We start from the raw sequence: 16,768 nt of genomic DNA, 5'->3' as shown, positions 1-16,768 counted from the left end.
TGCAGTCTGGCACAGCCTTCTTTCCTGTCTCTCTTTTAGGATTAGTTGTATTAACTATATTTTCATATTATGTGTGGTTTTGAGAGGAGTTCTCTGTCTCACCTCTCACGCCACCATCTTTAATTCCCGCACCTTAATTATCTCTTTTTACCAATTACCTAAATATGTAGGAACTTCTGTTGCTGGGTGCTACATCATTTTATATTCTCTCTCCCATCCAACAGTGGGAAGTAGAGCTTAGCCCGCCTACCTAGAGATCCCACTGTACCCATGTGCATTCTTCCTTCTTATGCTACCTCTAGCTGAGTGTGGGAGAAACATAAGCAAGATGTTATAGGGTGGACAAGTAAGCCCAGAGCATGTGTCAGAACACTAGAGAGCCTGCAGACCACCTCTCTGCCTGCAAGCCTATTTACTTATCACATTGTTAAGACTCCTAACCAGCCTTCCCATTAAGAAGGTTCCCAGAACCCTCAGCAAGGGCATGGCTGAAGGGAAAACCCAAAGGTCTTGGTGTTCATGCCTACTGTCCATAATATTCTAAGTCTCTCTCAAGGGTTACCAGAAATGATTTAAATGTCATTGACCCATATATGTTCTTAAGGATCACTAACCACTTCTATTTGCTGATGAAAAAATGTCCTAAGAGTCAAAGTGATTGGTTTGTCTAGTAGATTCCATGAGAATCTTAGGTCGGCCTAGTGCCTGGGAGGGTACTTTCGTAGACCTATTCTCCAGATGAGGAAACTGAGACACAGAGAAGTCAAATGTTCCGCCTTTGGTCGTGCATATGGAAGTGGTCCATCAAGAATCATAGCTAGTACTTATCGAGAATTTGTTTGGTGTGAGGCTCAGAGTCAGGCAGGCACTGTTTTTCCTCCCTGTCCCCCACGACCCAGCCGGGGAGGTACGGGAGGCAGTGTGATGTGTGACTGAGTCTAGGCCCACAAGCGCACCACCACGGTTCAGACCCGGTGCTGCCAACTACCAGCTACTCAGTTTCCTCATCTGTATAAGGTAATAGTAATAGCACATGAGTCACAGGGTTTTACGAGGATTACGTGGCCTAACACCTGCTAAGCACTTAGAACAGAGCCTGTCATGTAGTAAGTGACCCCAAAATTCTACTTGGCATTCTGCATTACACTCAGTAGAAGGGAATCTGAGTCAGAGAAGTTAAGTAACTTGTCTTTGCTGGAATTCACGCCAAGGCCTGTTTTATGCCAAAGCCCAATCGCTTTTCGACTGCGGGGGGCACATACATAAACAGCTTGTTGGGTCCGAGCTGGGTGGCAATGCCTCTGTTCGGTTTGCTGCTTCTGCCTCTGGGTCGGACAGGGCTCCAGGGCCCCTCGGTGCATCCTCTTCAACTGCACCCTCCCCGTTCGCCTTTAGGGGGCGCCATTGAGCTGTACTCACCAAGGTCCAGGCCAAAGGACCTCAGCACGATTTGAAACAAGCGCGGAAAGAAAGGAAAAACTCGAAGGCGGACTTCCAAACTGCTGAGGCTTTTGGCTTTATGACAAAACAGTTCTTAAACAGCAAAATTGCTCCCCTACAGGAATGAGAGGACTTTTCAGAAGTCAAGGTTAGGGCAACGTGTGCTGTTTCAGTTCTTTGCTCCATGTACTTTCAAAAGAAAATGATAAAGCTACCTTCAAAACACGCACACGGACGGACACCAGTAACGCGGAGGCACTACGAGCGTCAGACGCTCAGCCTTAACCTTGTCAGGAAAGGTGTTTTATGGCCTGGCTGTCCACCGACAGCATAAAACAAATGTTTGCCTCTGGTTAATGCTAACAGGACTCTAACACATCAGAGAGAGTGGAAGCTCTGGAAAATAATTGGGACCTATTTTTCCTTTGCTTCTTTGCCAAACCTGAGGCCCCAGGCTAGGTGACTTCCTTGGAAGCTTTCGATGGCAAAGCCAGGGGGTCTCAGTGCTTGCAGCACCAGCTGAGCCTGCCTGGGTCATTGCCCTGTCCGTGTCCCTGCTGCCCTGACGCCAGCCTCTGGGGTCAGCCTCCTTGGGGTCAGGGTCTGGCGTCTTGGAGAATTGTCAAACGCCCTGTGATCACTCTTCTTTCCCATAAACGGTGCACACCTGTGTGGCCGCTTTTTCTCTTTCTCCTCTCAGGCAAAAGCCAAGTGTGGAAGAGAGCTACCCTGCTCTAGAGAAAACGTGCCCGATCCCACTGCTTCTGGAGGTCATTTGGCAAATACTTTCTGACCACCTGTAAATGGAGGGGCCTTAAGGCGCATTAGCCCATTCACGCTCTCCAGCAGCCTCTTGTGATCACCCTTGTTTAGTAGGGTGGGGGGGGGTAAGGGGGCTTAAGTGTCGCTTGGTGACTAGAGGGGCTTTGTGGAGGTTCCAGCTCTTGAACTAAGCCCGGTCACTCGATGACCAGACTCTCACATGTTATGCGGCAGCCTCCCCATCATTCTTATCTCCCCCTTTTTCTTTCTACTCCGCTGCGTGGCTGCTTTCTCCTCATGCAGGGCTGCCCAGGGGTGTGCTGATAAGACCAGCTTTGCTCTGTCCCCCTTGCCGCAGCCCCGACTCCTGCCTCCTCTCACTCTCCAAGTTCATCTTCATCAAAAAGTGTCCTCGCTTCTGGCAGAACCATCAGGGCCAATCTGGTGGCATCTGGGGCCCACTCAGCAGGCATCTGGGGCCCACTCAGCAGGCCCCTCTAGATCTCCCCAGGACCCCATCCTGGTCTCAGCCTTCCTGGCTTCGACTTCACATCCCTTTCCTGCAGCCCCGATCTGAATTCTTCCATTCTGTAAAATGCAAATGCCTCCATAAGGGATGGCTAATACAGTCCTTAATGTCTTCATGTGATCTAGTTCACAGATTTTTCTCTTCGCTGAAAAAAATTAGGAGTGGAGCAGAAGGAGGAGGCAACCAGGAAAGGAAGGCATGAGGGGCTACCTTTCAGGGCAGACCCTGGTCCTGAGCAGGAGGGTTCTGTGATCCCCCCAGTGCCGTGAAGTGTGCTCAGCTCCAGGCCGATGAGGCTTGTTTCAGAACTCAGCCTCCCCACTCTCTACGCCTCCCAAGTGAGCCGGTCTCTGCAGAGCAGGTGGAGACCAGAGTGGAATGTTAATCAGTCACCCCACAAACACTCTGAGAGCACCAGTGCGGCCTGACAGCGTGTTGTTTTCTGCCATGCAGTGCGGGTGATCGTGAAACATGCCTCAGTGACGCTGAAAGACTCCCATCTGATTCTAGAAAACACCTGATTCTATTTTCAGAAGGCTCGGTTGAGGAAATGGAGCTTACCTTCTAAAGGACTTTAGAGAATGAACATCTAAACCTTTAACATGTAAAAAGTCCGAAAACTGTATCTTGTTTCTGAAATAAACAGACATACAGTTAAGAGTTTAAATATTTTGGCTGGGGTTTCTCCTTTCATTGTTTATGAAATGTTTCTGCTCCTAACCTTGGAAGAGAAATTTCACACCTGCCTCTGAACTGATCATTACTTTGGATGCTGACCTTACACCCAGTTCCATTTGAGGGAACACTTTTAGGATCTCTCATCAAGTGCGATCTTCAGGACTTAAATCCTGGAGACCCTCCAAGAATCACATGCCTCCCCACTCCATTAGTAACCCCAATTCAGAAAGCACAGCCCTCTGAAGGCCACCGAGGTGTGATCGTGCGTGAGACATCTGAGCAGTGCCCAGGGTCACTGGGCAACCCCAAACACCAACAACCTGGCCAGAAGTGGCCTGGTGTATTTTTTTTCCCCAAGCAGAAGGCAGCTGGATTCTAACTTACTGCAAACAGGTCACATGCAATGACCAGGAGCACAGATGGGGCATTACAATGTCAAGCAGCACTCTGCATCCATGTCCCTATTTCTTCCCTAGTGTTCAGCCAGGGTGGTCCTGATAAGAGCTCCGTTGCCAATAGAGTTTTTACTTACAGCCTGCGTGCAGTGGCGGCTCCTGTGCTCATGGGGGTGAGGGAGCAGGGAACAGGCCCCACATGTTATGTGGCAGCCTCCCCATCATTCTTCTCTCCCCCCTTTTCCTTTCCACTGTTCCCACTTGGGTGGTTTTCTCTGTCAATCCCCCTTCCCCCTAGGTGATAAAGTCCCCACCATGCTTGTTCCTCACAACATTTTCAGTAAGGATGGAGGACCGGCCCACTCCCTCCAGTGGTCAGTCTATGCAGAACCCCAGCAGAGACGGTCACTCAGATTAGCAAGAAGAGCAGGAATTTCTTTTGATCTCAGGGATGAGTGGGTGCTAGAGCCGGGTGCTAATCAGACCGGTCATCAAGGCCTGGCCAGGCTCAAAGCCTCCGTCGGGTCCCCGGGCATCTCCAGAGCCCAGCCGATCTCCCTGTGCACGCCAGCGGTGCCAGCTGGGTGTGGGGAGGCCGGCTGTCAGGGGGGCAGGGGGCCTAGCAAACCCAGTTTCTTGTTCTGAATTTCTTCCGTCGAATCTGCTGGATTAGAGCTTGGCAGCCAACCCCACCCGCTTAACAATTCATGGCATCTGATTGCTCTTTCCTTTTTATTTTATTTAGTAACTGGGTTCAGCCCAGGAAACTCTGGCTTCCAATCCTCGAGTGTTTTGACTCAGGGACCGTAAACTGTCTGATTTCTTGGACAAACACAATCTTGAGGAGTTTTACTCTTTTCACAATGGCCGGACTATGTGAATGTCATGGTTCCCCATTCAGACCTTCGCAGTTTTTTTTACCCCTTCCTACAGACGTCAATCTACTTAAAATAAATATTCCCTTTGGTTTTGGGGGCCCTTTCCTTTGAATTACTCACCTCTGTCTCTGGGGTTGGAAAGCAGCTGGGAAGCAGAGATAGGGTTTATAGTGATTTTCACACCGAGTGGGAGAAAAAAGCCAACACTGAGAAACCCAGCTCCCATTTAGATCTGGGCTTTACCTGTGACTTTGAAGATTATACTCCTTTGCTCTTTGGGGCCATCTGCCTGTACTTTTCCTGTTTGGGGAGGCTACTAACTGTCTCCCGGCTCCAACTTCCCCTCCTCTGTGACCCCCACACAGCCACGTGGCATTGCCTTTTCTGAAACAAGTCTGGTCATATCTCCCCCCTTCCCTCCGCTGGAGACCTCTGAGGACTCAGGAAAAGTCCCACAACTCAGCCAGGCAAAGCGAGCCCTTCACAGCACGGCCCTGGCTGCCTTCTCGGTCTCGTTTCTGTCACTTCCCCCGTGCACTCCAGGACACAGGCCTCCAGCCCACGGGGGCTCTCACCTGCTGCCCTGGCATGCGTGAGCTCTTCTGCCTGAAACGCCCGTTCCTCTTTCTCGTTGGATTCCTCCTTGCCCGTAAAGACCCATGTCAGTTTTCATGGTGGGAGTTCTCTACCCCCTCCAGGAGAACACCCCCAACTTTGCATTTTTGCTTCTAGCTCTTCCCCATCCAATAGCTACCATCTGACTATTGACATTGTCATTTCAATCCAAATAGACTGCCAACTGCTCTTCACTCTTTTTCTTTTTCTTCTTCTTTGTCTTCTTCTTCATCTCTTCCTCCCCCTTTTTAGTAGCTAATGATGCTTTGGAATCTCTGCTGGGCTTCATTTGGTATCCAATGTTCTACCAAAAAAAAAAAAAAAGGTTTCCATGCTAATTTATGCACTATCGTTTATCGGCCACGCCTAGGCACCTCCACTTCAGTATCGTACCACCCTGTGAGTCAGATGCTATTTTCTCATTTTTACAGGGGAAAGACTGAGGCTCAGTGAATTTAAATTATTTTTTCAAGGCCACACTGTTAGCATATCACTTGCTATAGTTCATACTTGGGTCTTCCTGACCCCAAAGCCTGGGCTTTGTGAGCCACTCCTGACCACCTGCCCAGTGACTCAGGGTGTGAACGCAGGCCTGGGAGGACCTGGGCCCCCCCTTTTGGTTCCCCTGCAGCTCACTGGGTGCTGTTGACCTTTCTGTGCCTCAGCCCTCCATGTGTGAGATGGAAACTCTAAATGCAGTCTTCGGATGGTTGCTAAGTGCAACAGGTTCATAATAGATCATCTGCAATTGTTAGGCATTACAGTAAAGTAAGACCATGAGGACTTTACCCCTTCCCCTCTCTTATTCCCTATCCCACCCTGAATTTACTGTGTTTTCCTGGCCAAAGAAATTCACCCCTGGGGGAGGTCAGCTGCAATCAGTCTGGGTTGCTAGGTGCAAACCAGGGGTTTGTATCTGTACACTGTGGTCAGGCAGGAGGGGGCCAGGCAGATTTTGGTGTAGGAATGCTTAGAGAATATGTGGAGGCTAGGTAACACCGTACGCAGGGTGGAAAGCATGATGGAGACGGAGTGTTGGATGGAATGGTAGCCCAAGTGTATGTGTGTGTGTGTGTGTGGCTGGGGAGGGCCCTGGCAGCTGCGTAGCATGCTGTGGGCTGGCACCACTAAAGGCCAGGCAGAGCGCGTGCTGAGCGGGCACCCAGAACGTGGGGTCTGATGGCTGTATGCATTCCCAGAACTAGTCGGCATAAACTGTGGAGGGGCTTCTCTCCCCTTGTGTCCTGTTCTTTATTCCTCTCTGTTCTTCCAGAGAATCCCCTGGAATCAGTCAGTGCATGTTTATTAGAGTGCCTACTGCGTGCAAAGCAATAAGGGTGGTGCATGCTGGTAAGACACAGGCCCTGTCCTTGAGAAGCTTAGGCAGGGAAGGGATAAATTTCTACAAAGACTCACTTTTCTAAACACTGTTTATTGAGCACATTACTATTTTTCAGCAGTGAGATGGGGGAAGTCCAATGGCAAACAAGATGTCTGGTGATGATAGTTGCTGTTATTTAGTAAAAGAACACAAGACAGAGGGTAAGCAGGGTATGTATCGGAGCGCGTGTGCTGCTCCTATGGGGCGGTCAGAGGAGGCCTCACTGAGCAGGGCGCACACCTGCCCCAAAGCCAGATCTCAGCTAGCCAGTGCTGTCAGCTAGCTAGTGTGTCCACGGTTACGGCAGCTTCACTCCCTTACTGAAACGGGACACATGGCCTGACAGCTGGGTGCTCTTTATGGACGCATTGGGACTGGCGATTTGAAACAGGGTCCTGCCTGGAAACTCCAGGGTGCATTGTTGCCCTATTGACCTGCTGGCACACTCGGATCCCAGGGCACCTGCTCAGAAGCCTTCCCACTGTTAGGTGTTTTCCTGTGGTTAAACAGGGAATACAACGCGCAGTGGGAAAGCTGGCTCCCCCCATCAGCTAGCACGTGTCTCTGATTCTGTCCCCTCCTTCACCACTGCTTTCTTTCTTCCGTGCTGCGGAAAGGTGACTGAGGCTGCTCAGCCCAGGGGCTCACTAAATGCTGCGCCCGCCGTCTCCAGCTCCCAGCGCCTAACCCTGTGCCTTCTCCTCTCCTAAGCACATGGCCCAGCAAGTGAGAAAAGCTTCCAGTCTGGAGTAATCCTGTCTCACCCTATCTGTACCAGGTATGCTGAAGTCAGAAGAGGACTGTTTGTCAAAGCTCACTGGGGCCCAGAATATGTCTCTGAATTTCTACCCACCTCTTTTCTTCAAAAACAGGAAGTCATCTCAGGCCAGTGTAAATCAGCCCCACACCCAGGTTCAGATTTCATTAGTGCTCAGAAAGTTGGTTTAAGACTTGGCAAGTTCGGTGTCTGGAGCCTGGGCCGTTTTCTTTTTGTCCTCTTCCAGACTTCTAGATTGCACATCCTGGCCTGTGGACTCCGACTTGAGCTTCTTGAGGGAGACCTAGAAGAAAAGACACTGGTGTGTTTGGAGAACCTGCCCACGGATTTGAAGAGTACATTCATTCTGCAAGTGGGCAGCGGTCTACGGTGTTTGGAATGAAGGATAAGGCCTCGTTCCAGAATCCACGGTGGATTTAGTTTCTGGAATCCATCTGTTATCTGATTGATCCTCCCGCCTCACAGCCAGTGACACATTCATGTATTTCATCACCAAGTGTGACAATCCTGCAAAAATACCACTTTTTCTTTTTATGAGGAATGCTTCTAGGTTCATCCTAAGCTGTTAATGTTGTCTGGGGAGATTAAGACACAGACCCAGGGACCCAGGGCAGGAAGAAAGGCATGTGCCCAGGGAACCACTCCTGAAGCACGTTGGACTGTTCACGTCAAGACAAGCGCAGTCTCAGAAGGCAGGAGAGCTAGGCCTGGGTTAGTGCCCGGGGCTGGGTGGTGAAGCTTTCCCTCTGCCCTCCACCTTCTAGGCCCCTGTCCTACCCTTCCCTCCCTCTCCCAGTCTCCATTCATTCTGATCTCTCTCCCATTCATTCTGAATTCCTTTCTGTGGACATAAGAGAGCTACATAACTGGGAGATGGAAAGAGTAATGAATAGATGTGCCCCTTGCCCTGTCTCCGGTGACATATCCCTGCCACCAGCCCCCCTCCCTTGGATTATCCATTGCTGAGAAATGCCATGGTGCTGAAAGGAATCCCGAGATGGAACTGGTTGTTGGGGAGGGAAGAGAGGCAGTTAAGCCAAGCCCCCATGCATCTGAGAAGGGATGCTATGGATGGGATTTGTGCTGGGGGCTTGGGGGCTGTCATCTCAGGTCCTGGCCACCTCCATCTCCTCTCAGAGGCACCCTGGGGGACAGACTTCTCCCAGCAGTCTGCTGCCCCCTGCCTGTCCCAACTCCATCTCTGGGACTCCCAATGTGTGCCTTCTTGGAAACACATGTGGCAAGGACTCTGGACCCCTCCAGGCCCTGCAATGCAGTGAGGCCAGGAGGAGGGTGACCTGCTGGGCCCCAGAGCTCCTTCTGTGAAAGAAGCTGAGAAAGTTTACAGCTTTGTCTTGGGACATTGGCTAAGTTTTAAGAGGCAAATCACATCTGATGCAACATGAACCCACCGCCAAGCAGTGAGACGCATAGGTTCCCAGGCTCTGAGACCCTATGGGAAATTGCCTATAGGGCCCCTCAGCCTGGGAAACTGGCCTAGGGGTTTTACAGAGTGACTAATATCCTACAGGGATCAGTTGGGTCCCAGGACTTGCATCGGGGTCAGCAGACCAGCCCCTCTGGGCAACACCCTTGGGATTATTTAAGCCCATCTGGAAGAAACTAGTCTCTGAGCCTGATTGAGGACTTATTTCTCTTTCCCACCTCTCACCCAGCTGTGTCAGTTATGCATCATTTTATATTTTCTGTTGAGAAATTCCACAGCACCTAAAAGGCCAGCAGGGAGACTGAAAACTGCAGCCAAAGATATGTGTGTGTTGGGTAGAGGGGAAGAGCGCGCTGCTGAGAGGGAGGCGGGGGAGAGGGGAGTGCAGAAGGGAATGGTCAGGAAGGAGCTGGGTCTCCAAGACTTAATACTGTAATATTACAATTAATAATCCTGTGACATTTGACACTACATGACCACGTTATAAATACTGGTATTATAGAATATTATAGAATTGAATGAAACAGTGTCACAGAAATAAAACGTCTTTCTCCCCCCCATTTGGGGACGTGCAACAGAGGATGTTTTGTGTTCAGGTGTTTAATCTGTTGTCTCTGACCTGAGGCCTGTTCCCCACTGCCTCACCAAACATGGCACCTGCTTGGTTATTGGGACCCGGAGAACAAAGGATCTCCACATCCATAATCACTGTGAGCTTCTGAAATCCTTAATTTTATACCACCAGCCTGCATTCCTGGAGTGGATAACATCACAAGACTTCGGTTGATGCTCTTCTGCGTTAAGGACAGGTAAAGCTTGGAGCTGAAGAGGTCCAGGGAGACAGAGGAGTGCAGTGGAAATGCTAGGCATTGGAGGATGCTAAAATGATTTTAAATTCAGACCTGTTGGGCATAGGGCTCTGTTAACCCCTTCCAGATTCAGTTTCTCCCTGTGGATGTGAGAGCGCCTCTGCGGGTCTCATGTGTTGCATTGCATATACTGCAACAATGCAAGGGGAATTTTTCTTATAGGCTGGGAAAACTGTCTCATTTTGTCAGCTGCCCCTAGACCTGAGACTGGCACTTTGTACGAGGGAGTGGTTCTGTAAATACTTGAGCAGAACGGACAAACCACTCAGGACCCTAAACCCCAAGTCTCTGGGCTCAGAGTCAGGGCTCTTTAGAGCTGACTGCATCTTGCTCCTTTCCTGAGCAGGCTTCTCTGCTTCCAGTCCCAGACAGCAGGGACTCCCTGTGGTCGTTGCTTCTGAGATGGGCTCTGTGGAGGGGGTGACGGGGATCCAGGAGGCTTAGCTCGCCTTGCTTCTCTGGGAGCAGCTGCTTGTCTGACTGAGAAGCTGAGCTGAGGTTCCATTCAGAAGAGGAACCGGCAGATTAAGCTCCATCCCCAGCAGGCCTGGCCAGAGGTTCATAAGTGATCTTCAGAGATGTCAGAGGAGCTGTCTGTCTCTGCTTCCTTGCAAAACCATGACTCAGGAATGTTGCTCACATCCTCAGGATGGCATGGGGGCTAAAAATACACCACGACCAAAAAGAGCCTGGGAGGAGCTTGAGAGAGTCCAGAGCAAGGAGACGGGAGGTGGAAGGATGCCAGTGGGGCTAGAAGAAGGAGGGAAAGACGAGAAAGAGGGAAAGAGACCCTCAATAAGGCGGAGAGACAGTCAGCACCTTGACATGGGAGAGAGGAGATAGAGGACCGACAGAGACTGAGAGAAGTCACGTGTATGACATACAAACACGCAATTCCCACTTGAGATGACGCAGCAGGCAGGCTAGATAGAGGCTCAGCTCCAGGTCACAGCTGCTCTCCTCGTCCCTAACTGGAGCACCCCCACTGTTCAGGGCTGGGCTCCATCTTCCTCTGAGATGTTATAAATGTCTTTAGTTCTCTGCTGGGGCCCCTGATTCTATGTCTCTGGCTCTAGTCTCTCAGCCGATATTGGCCAGTATCTTCATCTGCCTCTAGCAGTGGGTTTCCATGGTAATTCTGAGGCCTCCTCAGCATCCAAAGGTGGAGCTGGGGTGCTGAGGGGCGGGGCTCATGGCACACCTGGTTTAAACATGTGCGTCTCCCTTTTAATCTGCTGTGTGTATTAGGTTCCTCCTAAGATTCTATTTATTGCTCAAAAATAGTTCGGCCACCATTGACTTTTAGGTTGAACCTGTCTTTGCTGAAATTTAAAAGCTCTCCAATTAAATGCGCCCATCCCCATTTGCTCCCCATCACCCCCTTTTCCTTTGGGATTGCAACCAAACCCCCCTCCCCATTCAGACTCCAGATCCAGGAGCACACTGGGGTCCTAATGGGCCCACACACAGGATCCAGCTGCTGCCTCCGAAATGCCTCCTAGGTGTGGCCCTCTCACCCTCGCTGCCGCCGCCCCATGGGTCCCACCCTCTTGGGGTCTAGCCTGCTGCAGCGTCTAACTGGCTGCTTTCTGCTGCACACTGCTGTCTCACTAAACTTCTTCTTTCACCTATGTTACTTTTGAGCTCCCCTGGCCTTGCCAGAGAATCCCCTGCCCAGAATTCAGAAAATCTTCCTGGGGCCCCGCCATTTGGAGCCATCCCTCCACTGAGCACCCTCCACCACCGGGCTGTCCACCCCTCTTGGGGTGCAGCCTCCCTCAGCCCTGCTTTCTCCTCCCTACCTGGGAGTGCTCCCCCAACTTTCCAGCTAAGCCAGTCTTTGGTTTTCCTCAAGTCCAACCTTCTCTGTTTCCCTTACCAAGACTCCCCAAATAAGTTTAGCCCATGCTTTTTGGGATCCTTGCAATCTTTCAGTCTGTGATGCATAGGTTAGCATTTGTTTATGCACAGGTTAACCCAGCTCCTGGCCTGTGCCAGGCCCCTCCCCTGATGCTGCAGACACTGCCCCAGGCCCTGGCTGGGAGGCCCATGGGCCTCTGGTTCTGCAGAGCTCAACTCCCTTTCAAAGGCACCCAGGCCTCCTAGGCAGGCTCACCGGTCCCTGCCACCAGCCTCAGGTGGGTGAAGGGCTCGCCTGTACACAGATGCAGATCTACTGCTTTGGATCACTTCCAGTGTCCAGGGCCTTGACTCTGCAAGCAAGATTAGTGGCTGCAGCCCTTCTGTTTTCCCATCCTCGCTGGAGCTACCTGGGCAAGGTCATATCACGGCACTGTAGCCACGCTGACCTCTCTGTCCCTCGGATATGCCAGGCCACTTCCACCAGGTCTTCCCATGAGACATCCCTTCCACCGTCTCTGCCTGGGCTGCTCCTACTCACCCTTCACTTCCTAAGGGAACACTGGAAGTCACTTAGTAGGGACACTTCTCCTGACTGAGCCAGAGTCCTCTGCATATACACTCCAAGCATCCCAGGCTTTTCTTCCACAGTGCTTACCGCAGGTGCCCATCAGATGGCTAGGCCCTCGTTTACCCACTTCTCCAGTGGCCCATGTGCACCTTTTGGACAGGGACCTAGTCTCTATTGTTGTCTGCTTGGCTCCTAGCCCTGAGCATCCAGTGTCTGGCTCAGAAGAGAGTGTATTTGTCGAAAACCATAGAGAACGTATTTTGGATTTGACTTGGGAGTTTGGGGGCCAGCCAGTACAGAGGCCTAGAGGGGTGCTCTGCCTCCCAGATACACCGCTGGGGATGTTGGCCTTTTTGCTTCTTGTGGAGAAGACACCCCTGCCCCACCACGTCTCCCTCACTCCTTGCAATACGTTATCAGCCTCTGGCTTAAATTCTCCACTCCTCCAGTGTCCAATGGCACACCTCCCTTTGTACCCCCATCCCTGCCTCCTACCCTCGCCCACCTCCCCCACCCCTGGCACAGGTTGGAGGCTGGCAGACAAACAAACACGGAAGACAATGTGTCTGCCAGTCCTGCTGCTCCAGTTTCTTTCTGTCTCCTGGCTCCACGGGAGGCTTCTCACACTAAGCAGGCGGAGAAGCAGGCACAGATCTGGAGGCAGAGTTAGAAATCAGGAAAGGGAGAGGAACCCCAGCAGGGGTGCAGCTCTGAGAAAGGCAGTGCAGAGCCCAGGGGGAGCAGGAGAGAGACCTGCACAGGATGAGTCTCAGCAGCCAAGCTCTGCGGTGCCTTCGCTCAGCCATGTGTCACCTCTGGCCAGTGGTTCCTGAGCACCCACCATCCTCCCTGTCCTCACAGAACTCACAGTCTAACGGAGTCTCAGACCCCCAAAGAGGTTGACAAAAAACAGATGGATCTTAGAGCCAGGAGGGAGCAGCAAGGGTCCTGGGGTGGGACCTGTGGGACCCTGCTTTGGGACCTGAAGGTCAAGGGCAGGAATAAGTTTAGGTAATCACACTCATCTTGTTTCCTGCCTCCATCCCTCTGACTGTCCCTCTTTCAATGACTTTTCTTTCTTTGCTCACCTCTGATCCACTCTCATTCAAGCCCATCCCTGTTTCCTGCTTTCCAAGTTCTCTCCCTGCTGGACCTTGTCAATCTTTGGTTTCTATTTACCAACAGCTTTGAAAACCTAGAAGCTTTCCTTTTCTTTTGCACTTGGCTTTTTCCAGTCTGGAGTCCCAGGCTCTGGGTCATCCCCCTGATCCCCAGATCTCACAGACACGGAAGGTCAGAAAAGACCTTAAAAGTAAGCATGCTGGGTCCTTTGCTCTTTTCTCTCATTGTCTCTCTCCCCCTCATTCGCCACTGCCCCATTCTTTTCTCTTCTGATTCTGTCCTCACTTCCTGGTGTTTCTCTCCCATCTGTCCTGCAGGATGACAAGTGGTCGCAGACGGGAAGGAGGGTCTCTCCTAGGGCAGCTCTTCTTGTCCTCAGGTACGTGGGAAGAGCTTGTTTCAATTTGTCACGTGGGTTGTGTTGGTGTGCACAGTTCTATGCCTGTCACTTCATCCTTCCCCACTTTTGTCCTTTGCTTCTTTGTTCTGTCAAACTTAGGGAGGAGAGGAACTAGGCAATTTGCTTTTCCTTTTCTGGTGAAGGGGAATGCAGGGATGGGAAGACCCAGAAATGTCTGCACTGTGCTTTTTGGCATGCGGTACCTAGCTCTGTGAAATCCTCCCTCCCTTTCTTGATTGATGTAATATACTTCAGGTGGAGAAAAATTGCATGTAATGTTTGAATGGTCTTTCTCCCCCTATTGTTAAGAAAGCTAGGCTCAGTGGCTGGCTAAATTGGCAAGCCTAGAGATACTAATACCTAAGGATTGTGTGGGCTGGATGGGAACCACAGTGTGGCCGTTTATTAGCTGTGCAACCTTGGGAAAGTTACTTCATTTTTCTGAGCCTCATTTTCTCATGTGTCAAATGGAGACAAAATAGTAATTATTTCATAGATTGTGTGTGAGCACTGAATCTGTTGAAGTATCTAAAGTACTTAGCATGGTGCTAAATTCATACACCTCATTTCAATTTTTAAACACCTACGAAAGACCTCACATTTGATTCTGCGTTGTACAGAGAGCCTGGGCCATGCCTTTGGGGGGAAAGGGGAGAAGCAGCTAGGATTGGGGAGGCTGGATTACAGACGTGGTCCCCTCCCCTGCCTAGGGGGCCTGGGTCTGCAGGCAGGCCCCTCTCTCCAGGAGCTGGGGCGCACATGAAAGCCTGTCATACCTCAGGAACCGGCCCCGCTGTGCCAAGCATCTGGACGCTCTTAGATCTCTGTCTGGATTCCTTCTGCTTGTCTTGTGGAATCACTTATCAGCAGCGGCAGACCAGAGCTTTGGCTTCCCCCTCGGTGGCCCAGCCCCGCTGCCTTCCTATCCATAAACACCGTGGGGCAGGGGACAGGAAGGCCGCTCAGGGGCCTGCAGGCGAGGCGGCCCTGGGCTCTCCCTGCTTGCCCCCCTGACCGTGCTGCTGTCTGGATGCTAAAGCAGGGCCTCCTTTTGTGTCCGGCTGCCCTGGGCTCCCACATCTTCAGCTGAGAGGTGTTTTACGGATCACACAGAGGTTTCAGAAGGGTTTGGGATGGGTGACTGTTGAGAGCCTCACCTCACCACACCATTCCTGTACAAATCCTCCTGCCGCCGAAGCCCTTCCCTCAGGGTTAGCGGCCCCTCTCCGGGGCTGGAAGAGCCCTTCTCTTTCTCACGTCAGTCATGTCCTGGTGAATCTGAGGGGAGCGCCGTCTCAGCCTGGGCAGGTGGGTGCCCAGGAGGCAGTCCAGGCCGTGGCAGCGGAGGGGGTACTGCCACGAGCAGGGACCATCTGGGGGGATGAGGCTTTCGGACACCCCTCAGGTCAGCCTGGGCTCACTGCTGGTCGTGGGGCACAGTCCCTCTCCCTTGCTCTGCTCATCTGAGGGCCTCTGGGTGCTGCTGTGTTTGGCTTTCCTCCTGAGACACGGAGTCTGCTCAGCACCTGCAGACGGCCCGTCACCTCTCCTCTGCTTTGCAGGGGCCACGGCTCTCGGCTCTTTTCATTCTCCGCTCCTGCTCAGTGTCCTCATCCGGGCTCGTGGCTTTAGAGGCACCCAGAGGCTGGTGACGGTCATTTGTCACTCAGGCCCCCACTCCCTTCATGTTCTGGGTGCACACGTGAAATTCACAAACAGACGCGGGATCTACAGCTGCAGGGGGACCAGTGCGCCCACACCCCTCTGTGCTTCCATCCTGGGCCCACAGCCCCAGAGTCGCGTGGCTTCTCTGTTCCTTGCAAGAACATCCAGTGTGTCAGCAAATCCTGTTGGCTCCGCTTTTAAACTGTCTCCAGGGTCTGGCAGTGTCTCGTCCCCTGCTCTGCCACCCTTGCGGTCTAAGCCATGTCCTGTTGCACTGCAGGGGCTTCTCTGCCCGTCTCCCCACGCCCTCGGTCTCCCTGGCTCTTGCCTCTCAGAAGAAGCCAGAGTGGAAGGACCACTCTTCTACCCTCTCCCTGAAGTCCCCCCAAATGTTCCCTCTCAATGTGGCCGCTCTGACATCCTACAGGACAGCGCTAACCCCTGCTCTGCCCTGCCCTGTTGCCCTGCTTGGTCCTGCCCCTCGGTGTTGTCATCACTGTTCCTGATGCTTTCTGCTGTCTGGCTCCTCTCCCCCTGCTGTCAGACACCCCGGAGGATGGACCTTTGTCTTTGTGTCCCAGGAGCCTGATGACGCATGACAGGCGGTCTGTAGCGGACAGACATTGCTGTGTTAGAAGGCTGGCTGCCTCTCACCCTCAGGCTGTGGCCTGAATGCAGCTTCCTGAGGGATAAGCCGCACAGAATAGTGGCCTCTGCCCCCTCTCTTGGGGCTCCGTCAGACCCTCCTGCCGAGCTTACACCACAGTTTGTAAATACGTTTACTCCTGCTCTGACTTATTGCCGGCTGCCTCCTCTCTGACTGCCACCTTATCAGAGCGTGTTTGCTTTATTCTCTATGGTGTTCCTGGTGTCTGGCATAGACCTACGGAGAGTACAGGCTCAGTAAATACCAATTGAATAAATGTGAAAGAAACACTTTTATGTGTCATCTTATTTCATAGCAGTCTGTGACATAAGTACTATTATAATACTGTGTTTTTTTTGGATTGAGGAATTTGAGGCTCAGAGAGGTTGAGTAACTGGCCCATAGACACCAAGCTCGTGCGTGTGTGCACGTGGGGGTGAGTATATGAGCATCTGTGCCCTTTCTCCAGTACTGCACTGAGGCGGCTGCCTCGCCTGGCTACCCAGGCACACTGAATGCTGCTTGAAGAGACTCCTCCACCCTTCAGGGCACTTTGTCCTCAATAGACCTCCTGCGGAGGCCCCAGGGCCCAGCACCGTGAGGTCCCATGACTGCCTACTGTCCTCTGGGCCCTACCAATTCCATGGCTTCTCAGGGAACAAAGGGCCCAAAGTTCCTGGCCACAGAGCACATGGATGTGGGAGATTTGGGGCATTGCACGGCAGATGTAGC

This window comes from Manis pentadactyla, chromosome 13, assembly GCF_030020395.1.
Source record: "Manis pentadactyla isolate mManPen7 chromosome 13, mManPen7.hap1, whole genome shotgun sequence".
Lineage (NCBI taxonomy): Eukaryota > Metazoa > Chordata > Mammalia > Pholidota > Manidae > Manis > Manis pentadactyla.
Note: the sequence above shows the minus strand (reverse complement) of the source record.